General features: G+C 37.2%; 1 protein-coding gene across 1 annotated transcript in view; it reads right to left on the reverse strand.

Moving 5' to 3' along the window:
- Positions 1-8,268, reverse strand: part of SOCS6 (suppressor of cytokine signaling 6) — an 11,689-nt gene extending 3,421 nt beyond the window's left edge. Inside the window, 1 exon segment of the mRNA XM_009641492.2 lies at positions 8,181-8,268. The gene's annotated coding sequence lies outside the window, so the exon portion shown is untranslated.
- Between the last annotated feature and the right edge of the window lie 1,314 nt (positions 8,269-9,582).

A 9,582-nucleotide genomic window follows, 5' to 3' on the forward strand; every position in this document is an offset into this window, starting at 1 on the left:
TCCCTACACTATCTGCATCACCTTACCTCAAAGACCTGTTCTGTCTTTGGCATAACCTCCAACATTTCCCAATCTCTAGACTATCTTCCGCTTGTCCCATTTCCTTTTCTTAATTACCAAATTAAACAGCACTCTCCTTTCATGTCTGCCAATGGGGAGAAACTAAAAGGTTTCTCTTCTGCCTGCGAAGTGATTTATCTGCCATCAGTAAAGAACAAACATGCCCAAAAAAATTGTATCCTAAACAAACAAAAGACTAAAAAACAACGCGTGCTGTAAACAAATATTAAAACCTTAAAAAACAGGACCAGTATTTTTTTGGAAGTTGACTGCTTATTTTCCACTTTTAACATGACTCCTGTGGTACCTGGAGTCCTGACACCTTAAAAAAAACATATTCCACCTACACTATTTTAAGATGAAACCAAGATATGCGTATGTACTTTCAAAGGTTAAGACATTACTTTTATTTTCCTTTTCTTATGACAGGAATGTCATAAAGACTTGGAATGATTGTGAAATATGGAAGTAGTGAAAACCAAACATGAGTAGAATACATTTAGTGGGTTTCATATGCCTGAAATCTGGTGTATCAGAATCACTGATGAAGTACAGTAATTAAGAAAAAGCTAGGTACAGATAGGGAGAGTTCCAAGCATCCTGGCTTGTATTAGGAATAGTGTGGCTAGCGGGAGTAGGGAAGTGATCGTGCCCTTGTACTCCGCACTGGTGAGGCCGCACCTCGAATCCTGTGTTCAGTTTTGGGCCCCTCACTACAAGAAAGACGTTGCATTGGTGGAACATGTCCAGAAGAGAGCAACAAAGCTGGTGAGGGGTCTGGAGCACAAGGCTTATGAGGATCTGCTGAGGGAACTGGGGGTTGTTTAGGCTGGAGAAGAGGAGGCTGAGGGGAGACCTTACCACTTTCTACAACTACCTGAAAGGAGGTTGTAGTGAGGTGGCTGTTGGTCCCTTCTCCCAGGTAACAAGTGATAGGATGAGGGGAAATGGCCTCAAGTTGTGCCAGGGCAGGTTTAGGTTGGACTCTGAGGAAAAATTTTTTTCAATGAAAGGGTTGTTAAGCATTGGAACGGGCTGCCCAAAGGTTGAGTCCCCATCCTTGGAGGTATTTAAAAGACATGTAGATGTGGTGCTTAGGGACATGGTTTAGTGATGGACTTGGCAGTGTTGGGTTAATGATGATCTTAAAGGTCTTTTCCAACCTAAATGATTCCATGATTCTATGTCAATTAAAAGTAGGCTCAAAGTGCCTTCTTGTCTTTCTATTCCTAAACTATTTGGATTTTGCCATCTTATCAATTTACTGCACTCTCTTCATCGTATGTAATTAAATGAACCTATAAAATGAGTGAGAAATACAACTTCAGGATTCTACGCTACTCCTAAACTGACAAAGTCAGAGTGTTTGTTCATTTGATATTTTAACTGTGCCTTTGTGTATGTAATACCAGAAGCCTGGCAACCCTCACATTAGCCTGGCCTGTGAAATCCACAATGTTCTTCAACTGCTTCTAACTGACATCCACAAGCTGATATTATTTCCACTTTACCAGATAAGTTTCCTCATCCTTGTGGGAAGAACATCATACTGTTTTCAACTCCTAACCCTAAAAAAGCAAGCATGAAATAAAATCTGCCTTCTAAGCTAGGGAGAAAAATAGAAGAACATTATCACATTGCTGATTGGGGAAGAGAACATTTGTAGAGCCCTGAACTGTCTGGCTTGCCAACTTTTTTTATTGGTGTGTTTCAAAAGAATTAGTTACCTAAAATTTGACTGAAGGAAATATGTCTCTTCAGCTTCTCCATAACTAAAAGACTAAGCAAGTCACTTGAAAGAACATGTTTTTATCACATACCAGTCTTTCTGTATCAAATGTATCTTTATCAATTCTGACTCAATCTTAAAGGTCTTTTCCAACTAAATGATTCTATGAAAATGTGGTTTTTTACAAATAAAAATCCCAAATCTAAAAATAATCTCAATGGATAAATATTTATGTCAACTTAAAAAAAGTCAGAATTTTGCACTTTCAGAGTGACTACTGAGCCTGCTTGAGCAAAAAAGTGATTTTCATCTGCCAGCCTACCTTAGGAAGCAAGGTACCAAGCAAAATGCATGATTGTCCAAATGCACGACTCATTACTTCCACCATTGTAACATTTCATATAAAGAAATAATAAATGTTCGAAGCTCAAATACAGACCACATAAACAACATGCATACATCCAGAAGTCCAGGTCATTCATCGAGGAAAAGATGATAAAAACCTAGTGAGATGACAGTCCAGGCCAAAGCTCTCTGAAGGATACTGAACACACCTGCAGATGAGAGCAAGCCTCTCAACAAGTCTTACATATTAGAACCACTCTACTTTATGATGTCTTTTACATGGATTTCATGCAAGACAGGAGAAAGCAAACATATACCCTGAAGTAAAATACTCCAATTGATCCAGATATTCTTCTTTCTTTGCACATACTTAAAAAAATGCCAGTAATCCTGCACTGCGTATTAACGTGTTTAAAAGCACTGTATAAACAGCCCTCAATAAGATACTCATATACTTGCAAGTGTAGAATTTTCTACTGTCTACAGCTAGAAGATCTGAAACAGAAGAGCCCAGCATGCACCCCTTCCTGGAATACATTAAAATGAGCTACTCAACCTCTTCACAGCCCTCAGCACTGCAGCAGCTTCGCTAGTATTTTGTACGCATTATGGCATCACTGAAGTCTCCCACTGATGTGCTCTTCCAGTGCCATCTGCTGTACAGCCAATTTAGACAGCCTAACTAGAGACACTTCTAGAAATTCTGCTGGCAGGTATTTGCGACTATAAACAGACTCTGAACTATGCCAATATACTCCTGGCTATGTACGCAGAAATACCTTGAACACACAGACTGACAATGGGAGATTAATCAGACCCAGAAAGAGAATGAGATGTTAACACACAGAATAAAGAATCAGAATGAAATTCTGACATGAACTTTCATCACAAATTCTGCATCTTGCAATCTTTACAATTATGCAGGCTGACAGAACACAGGCCTCCTGACAAAAATTACCTGGACTACCAGATTACTATTCAGCAAACACCATGGTCCCCTTTGTGTTCATAAAAAACAATCAAAACTAAATTTGTGTGCCTCATTTTGAAGTGAACAACATGTATTAATCACATACAAACGTGAAATTATTAGTGAAGCTATTTAAAACTAAAACTTTACAGTCTGCTTCTCAGAAATCTGAAGAGCAGGTCACGCAATTATATATTAATTATTATTACAGTGGCCAGCACTGATTTACAAAAAACTATGAAAGCTTAAAAAGGTTTGTGCAAATCTAGTTTAAATATTCAACACTTCAGAGTAGTGTCAGTTTGATGCTACAAAATGGTTTCAATGGACTATAATCACATAGCTATCTCAATGCAGTGTTCACAAAAGTACAACAAAAAAATTTGATTATTTATATTTATATGGCCTTTATTCATGTCTTATCTTTTTCATGCTTTTAGGTTAGATGCACTCATTTCCAAAGATAAATACTATAAACAATATTGCCGGAATACATTACTACAGAAATAAAACAGCATTGAGTTGGGATAGAAACCATCATACTGGAAACATAGAGCAAAGTACAACTCATGGCTGAATGAAGAACTGGCTTTTAAAAATGTTTAATAAAAATACCATCACAAAAATGGTTTGGAACTATTAATCAACACTGCTTCAGATAACTTAGACTATCCTAAAATAAATGTTAATCTGCACTGTTTCACTTTGTGGAAATAAATGAGGAGCATTAAACTTGATTTTTTTGAACCCACAGCTGCATTATTCCTGAGAAGTCTGGCTATCCTGTAAAAATATATAAACTGAACCATAGTAAGACTTAAATCATTTACAACTTCAAGTTAAGCAGATCTTGCTTCAGAACATTTGGTACAACTGTGCATGGAACTAAACTGAAGATGATGTAGACAGCTGAGGAACAATCATGACAATATGTATCTGGAGATTCAGAAGTTCCAACCTGACAAAAAGAAAAAGCTTTTTCACCATGAGGACAGAAGGGCAGTAGAAGACATTCCCCAAAGGAGTTACACAGTCTCCATCCTTGTAGGTTTCTAAGATCCAACCACATAAGGCCCGAAGAAATCTTCTCTGATTCTCAGGGCTGAGAGAAGGTTGGACTTGAGACATCCTGAGGTCCTTTTCAAACTGAATTATTCTACAATTCTAGGACTTTAAAAATTGCAAGCTGTCTTACATTTAAACTTAATATTTCAGATTTATTTTTAATAAAAATTCACCTTTGAAAATATCGAGGAACTTGATTTACAACTTCAGTGCTGTACTACAGATTTGTTAACTATCTCTACTGTTGAGCAGAAGAACATTCAGTTTATAAAGAAAATGTAAAAGCTAGAGTTACCTGCAAATATTGTACTACAGTATTTTTCTTCCATGGAATCATAGCACATATACTTCAAATTTATTGTATTTTCAACATAATTACTTATATTAAGAAAATACCTTGAAAGTAAAAAAGGTTTCTGCATTCTGGGGCATGACAAGCACCAGGTTTTCATTTCAGTCAGATAATGAAGCTTAGTCTAATTATCTGCAGAGGTGTTGTTCCCCTGCTAACCTTGAACTCTCACTGAAATATGTTCATGTATTACTTGAAAGGGTGTTTCAACAACAGCAGTTAACACAGATTTCCAGGTCTATATTTTGGAAATTCCTAAATTTCTAAATTTATATGAAAATTCCTATATCTATTGATGCAAATTACTAAGAAATTGTTCTCCACGCTTGTTCCCATTAATTTTACTTTAATAATGAAGTCTGTATTAGTAGAAGTTATTTCTTCAAACCAGTGACATAAAATATTTACTCAAGATATTTCCTTCTATGTACTTGTAGTTTCAGTCTATATGAGCACAGAAACTACACATAAAATACTCACTAAGAGAAACTAAATACCCATTTCAAACACCATCAGTTCCTGATAGAACATATACACTACATGGCAGCTTTCTCACTATACATGCCATTAGCATACTGAGGATGGTGAGGTTTTTTTCTTTTCCCTGAACTTCAAGTAAATTCCTACATTGTATTACTCTGTAAGATGAGGATTCTTTAAATGAAGTAATCTAAATCCCAGTGCATCCTTTTATGTCTTGAAAACAACAAAAAGGTAGATGGTTTTACTAGTGACTTGCTTCATAATGGATGAACATTGTTTTAATATAAGAACGCAAATTTTATAAAAGCCCATCCTCTGCATACCTGCTTTTCTAGTGAGTGTGGAGAAGCTCAGATGCACATCTTCATACAAAATTGGAACAAGTTAAAAAAAAAAAAAAAAAAAGAGAAAAGAATCTTATCTGACAGTACTCTGCACTCTTAACAATTCAAGAGTACTTAAAGCTTCCTGTTTTTAAGCTAACTAATCAAAGACCTGGACACTGATTAGATGCTATTCACCACAGATTTAAACTTCCACCCTCTCAGATTTGAACAGCTAATGAAAGTACTGTCTAGAGACCAATATAATTTAATAAGTATTACACAGATTAAAATTTAAAATAAACAAAGAACCCCAATGGTAAGTCATGTCATTTCTCCTATTTTTTCCCCTCCTTTTACAAAGCTTAAAGGCAAAACAGTCCATGGGCACTAACGTTCTAGCACCATACAGAGTAATCCTAATCACTATTACAAATCTTTAGCAGAGAATAAGCAAGGTATGCCTTTGATAATAAGCAGAAAAGTGGGGTAAAATAATAATAACAACTTGACTCAAAGGGATTTTTCTTCACCACTGTTAGTAGAATTAACTGTATGTAAAACCAGCAATAGAACCACTGCAGAAGCCCAAATACCTTGACTGTTCACCTCTGGCCTGCTGTTGAAAAGGGTTGCCCCTTAACATCTGGATTTCCCTGACCTTTTTTTTTTTTTTTAAACACTACTTCATCCATGGCTGCTTGCAGTAAGTCCTGTTCTTCTTTCCCATATTTGGTTGCAGGACAGAATATTTCTATCTGATTGGTAGTTTTACTCTGGGGAATAACTGAAGAGTGTTAAATGGCATCTATGTATTACAGTTCATCTGTGTATATACAGTCTCGTAACTACAATAATCTCATCACTACAATAGCCAAAACCAGTTACTAACACTAGCAGCCCTTACCCAAGGTTACGTCTCCCTTACGCAAGGATGGCTGATTGGGATGCAGGTCTGGTCCCGAGTTACAACAGACAGACTAACCTAGTATATTAAACTGAAACCAGCAGCAGTTGATATCAGCTGGTATCAGCTCAAGAACACAAACAGCATCATGAGACCAGCATCAGTATTTGCTGCTGGAATAGGAAACTCTGGGGGAGCTGGGAGGATGACAACCAGAACAGTAACCACTTCAGCCACTCCTGCTACATCTCTCACCAACCAGGAATCAACACCCCAACACGGAATAAAGCAGGCTGTACTTTTTATACATGTACTAAAAGACTGGCACAAGTACCACCTTTCATCACTTTCTTTTAAGCAGACATCTGATAACGAAGTATACTGCTAACAAATTTTTTCAAGCATGCTGAAAAACTGCAGGGAAAAAGAAAGCCACAACTTGACTGACTCTAAGGCCGCAATGAACTAACAGTGAGGGGAAAACAAGCAAACAAAAATAACCCAGCAAGATCAATGTGTGCCAAGTCACTGAAAAAGAAAAAAGTGAAGCATTTTTGCTGAGTCAAATAAGAGATGTCAAAGAAACCTGATGTGTGTAGCCCATGTGCAATTGTTTCATTGCAGGAAATCACATCCATTGAGTATAAATAAACCTTTATTTTTCTTTTTCACACAGCTGTGCAGAAGCGGACAAAGAATAAGAATAGTGCTCAGTCAGGCTCAGTTTTCGTTTCTTGCTATTTTACAAGACTGTAGCAGGCTGGCTGTCAGCAAAAATTAAGTTTAGCTTCATAAACGAAGGTTAGATTTCCTGGGAGATGATGTATAAGAATTGCTTTCCGAGTAAGGGTCCGTCCCACTTTTCAATCCTGACAGAAGGTGGATACACCAAAATGCTTCTCCTCGGTTGTAAGGTATGGTGGTACCCTCAGCATAACAAGGGTGACTTTACGCTTATAGAAGATATTTATGCAAGCCTCTTAAACCTTAATACAGTTATCTAGGAGTCTGAGAAAAGCTGCAAGGCTGCAATGCTCTCCAAACCAACGTCTCTTAGCAATAAGGATCAACATCACGTTCTATAAAAAGGAATAATTTTTCAAACAATTTTCCTGTAAGATTTTTGTAAAGTTACCTGTAGAAACCAGTATACAATTTACAATAATAAACTGCCTTTGGCAAGGAACAGATTCTGTACCTACTTATTTGAGAAAACGAAAGTGTTTGAAATTAATACAGTGAAAACAAAAGGAAGAACAGGGAAGACATTCAGTAAAACCAAAAAATTTGCATTTCTGTGCTTCTTTTTATGAAGGAGTATGCACAAATGCCTAAACCCTGGAACACATGTTGAAAAGAATATAACCTAATTGTATGGGTGCAGGCACCAAAGCCCAATTCCAAATGCAGCTTGTTTCCGAATCCTGATGCATTTCAAAACATAATTTTAGAAATGCTGTCCACCCGTTTAAAGCATATGCCAGAAAGACAGAAATAATAAACCAGACCATTCTCTCAAAGTGATTTTTGTGGTCAGCAATAGTCTGACTGTTCTTTTAATATTAGTGGCTGAATAACATAATTGTGAGAAAGTTTTCCAGCCCTTCCCAAAAAAGGAAAGAAAATACTTAGCAGGCATGCAACAGCTGAATATCACCTCTTCATATTGACTTGTATTGATGTTGGTTTCACTTTCAAAGTTTATGTTGGGCTACTTCAGGCTAGTATTTCTACAGCAAGCAGAGAAACACTGTCACTGCGTGCAACTTCCAAAACACAAAACAAAGCCAGCTGCAAAGGGCCTGCTGCCGACAGACATTTTCATGAGGAGACACAGAGCAGGTACCACGAATGATCTTTCCTACAGTGCTATCAGAAGAGACATTCAGCTTCTCGGGCCCCAAAGCTCTGCCACTGATCCACCCCGCAATACACAGGGTACGTACCAAACAAGCAATACAGAAATACACCACTCAGTCATCACGTGTAGGTGCTTGTCTGCATCCAGGAAAATAATGCTAGAAAAGAAAGGAAGACACTGTGAGGGGAAGGAGGAAAAATACAGGAAAAGTAACAGAAAGAGAAGCCTTGTACCGTATTTCTGCTGAAAATTATAAAGGTTTACACAGGCTCACCACATACTTCACTATACTACTTGCTGGTATAAACACTTGGGTTCTTTAATGTTGCCATTCTCCCTAAATTACGAGCTGTTAATTTGTTACAATCATCCTGTTCGCTTCTGTCTGTCCAATTCATCTCATGTGAAAATGAAAAGAGAAGTAGCAGCATTTACTCACTGTAGCACCAAGTAAGTATGACTGATAATGATAATTATCTTAATTATTATTAATTATAATTATAATTATTCTTAAGGTGCAACATGGGATACCCTTCTTGAGGAACAGAAATGAAAAGTCTAAGCAACACATCAAGAGAGCTATAAAGTCACATTCATAGGGGAAAAAAACCCAAACAAAGTTAAACCTAAGTTTTATTTTAAACACCGTACTAGCCACACTACCTAGCCAACAGGTAGCTTCATAGCACATATTTGTAAAACTGGTATCTCGACCACCAAGCTGTAAACTGCTCACCTTCACAATTCCATTTATGCTTATCTGACAGACAACCAGAAACATGTTACTGGCCTTTGTTCCTACAAATAACAGTCACCTGGCATCACAGACATGCAAAACCAGGAAAAAAAATTCTGCACAAATATTTCAAGGTAGCACCATTACTTTCAAAATATCCGGGGGTGTGTGTGGGGGGGGATCTTTGTAAAAGTACCCCAAAAACTTATTACTAAGAACATGCTTTTCTTCAAGCAATAATCCAAATTTAGTTATCTAATCTATTCAATTAGTAACAAAAGACATATTGTTAAATTCTAAAAGAGAAATTTATTCCACACAGATTTGTCTAACACAATGAGCTGAAACAAAAGCAGCTGAAACAGATTTTTAAAATAAAGACTGGTTTGAAAATTCACTATACAGAAAAAGACGATTCCACTTTTCTACCATATCATGCACAGTCATATTCTACAATTGGAGAACCTGTGTTTAAAGTAAGATTAACTTCTCTAGAAGGCCTGAATGAATGCCAATACAGCGCAGTCCTAATGCCACTCTCGTACCCACCATCCTGCCTTGGATCTCATGAACGATGATGGCTGCACCTGTGGCTTGAAATTAACCTCAGCTAGGTGAGTTTCTGACTGGGGCTGAATTACCCTTTAAATTCATATGACCAGGTAGGATCTCTGAGTTCTTTGCAGCTATCACCCTCACCACTTCTACCATGCCATTTTCAATAACAATAAAAGCTTTCTTTCATTAGAAG

The sequence above is a fragment of the Egretta garzetta genome, unplaced genomic scaffold, assembly GCF_000687185.1.
Source record: "Egretta garzetta isolate BGI_Z169 unplaced genomic scaffold, ASM68718v1 scaffold126, whole genome shotgun sequence".
Classification (NCBI taxonomy): Eukaryota; Metazoa; Chordata; class Aves; order Pelecaniformes; family Ardeidae; genus Egretta; species Egretta garzetta.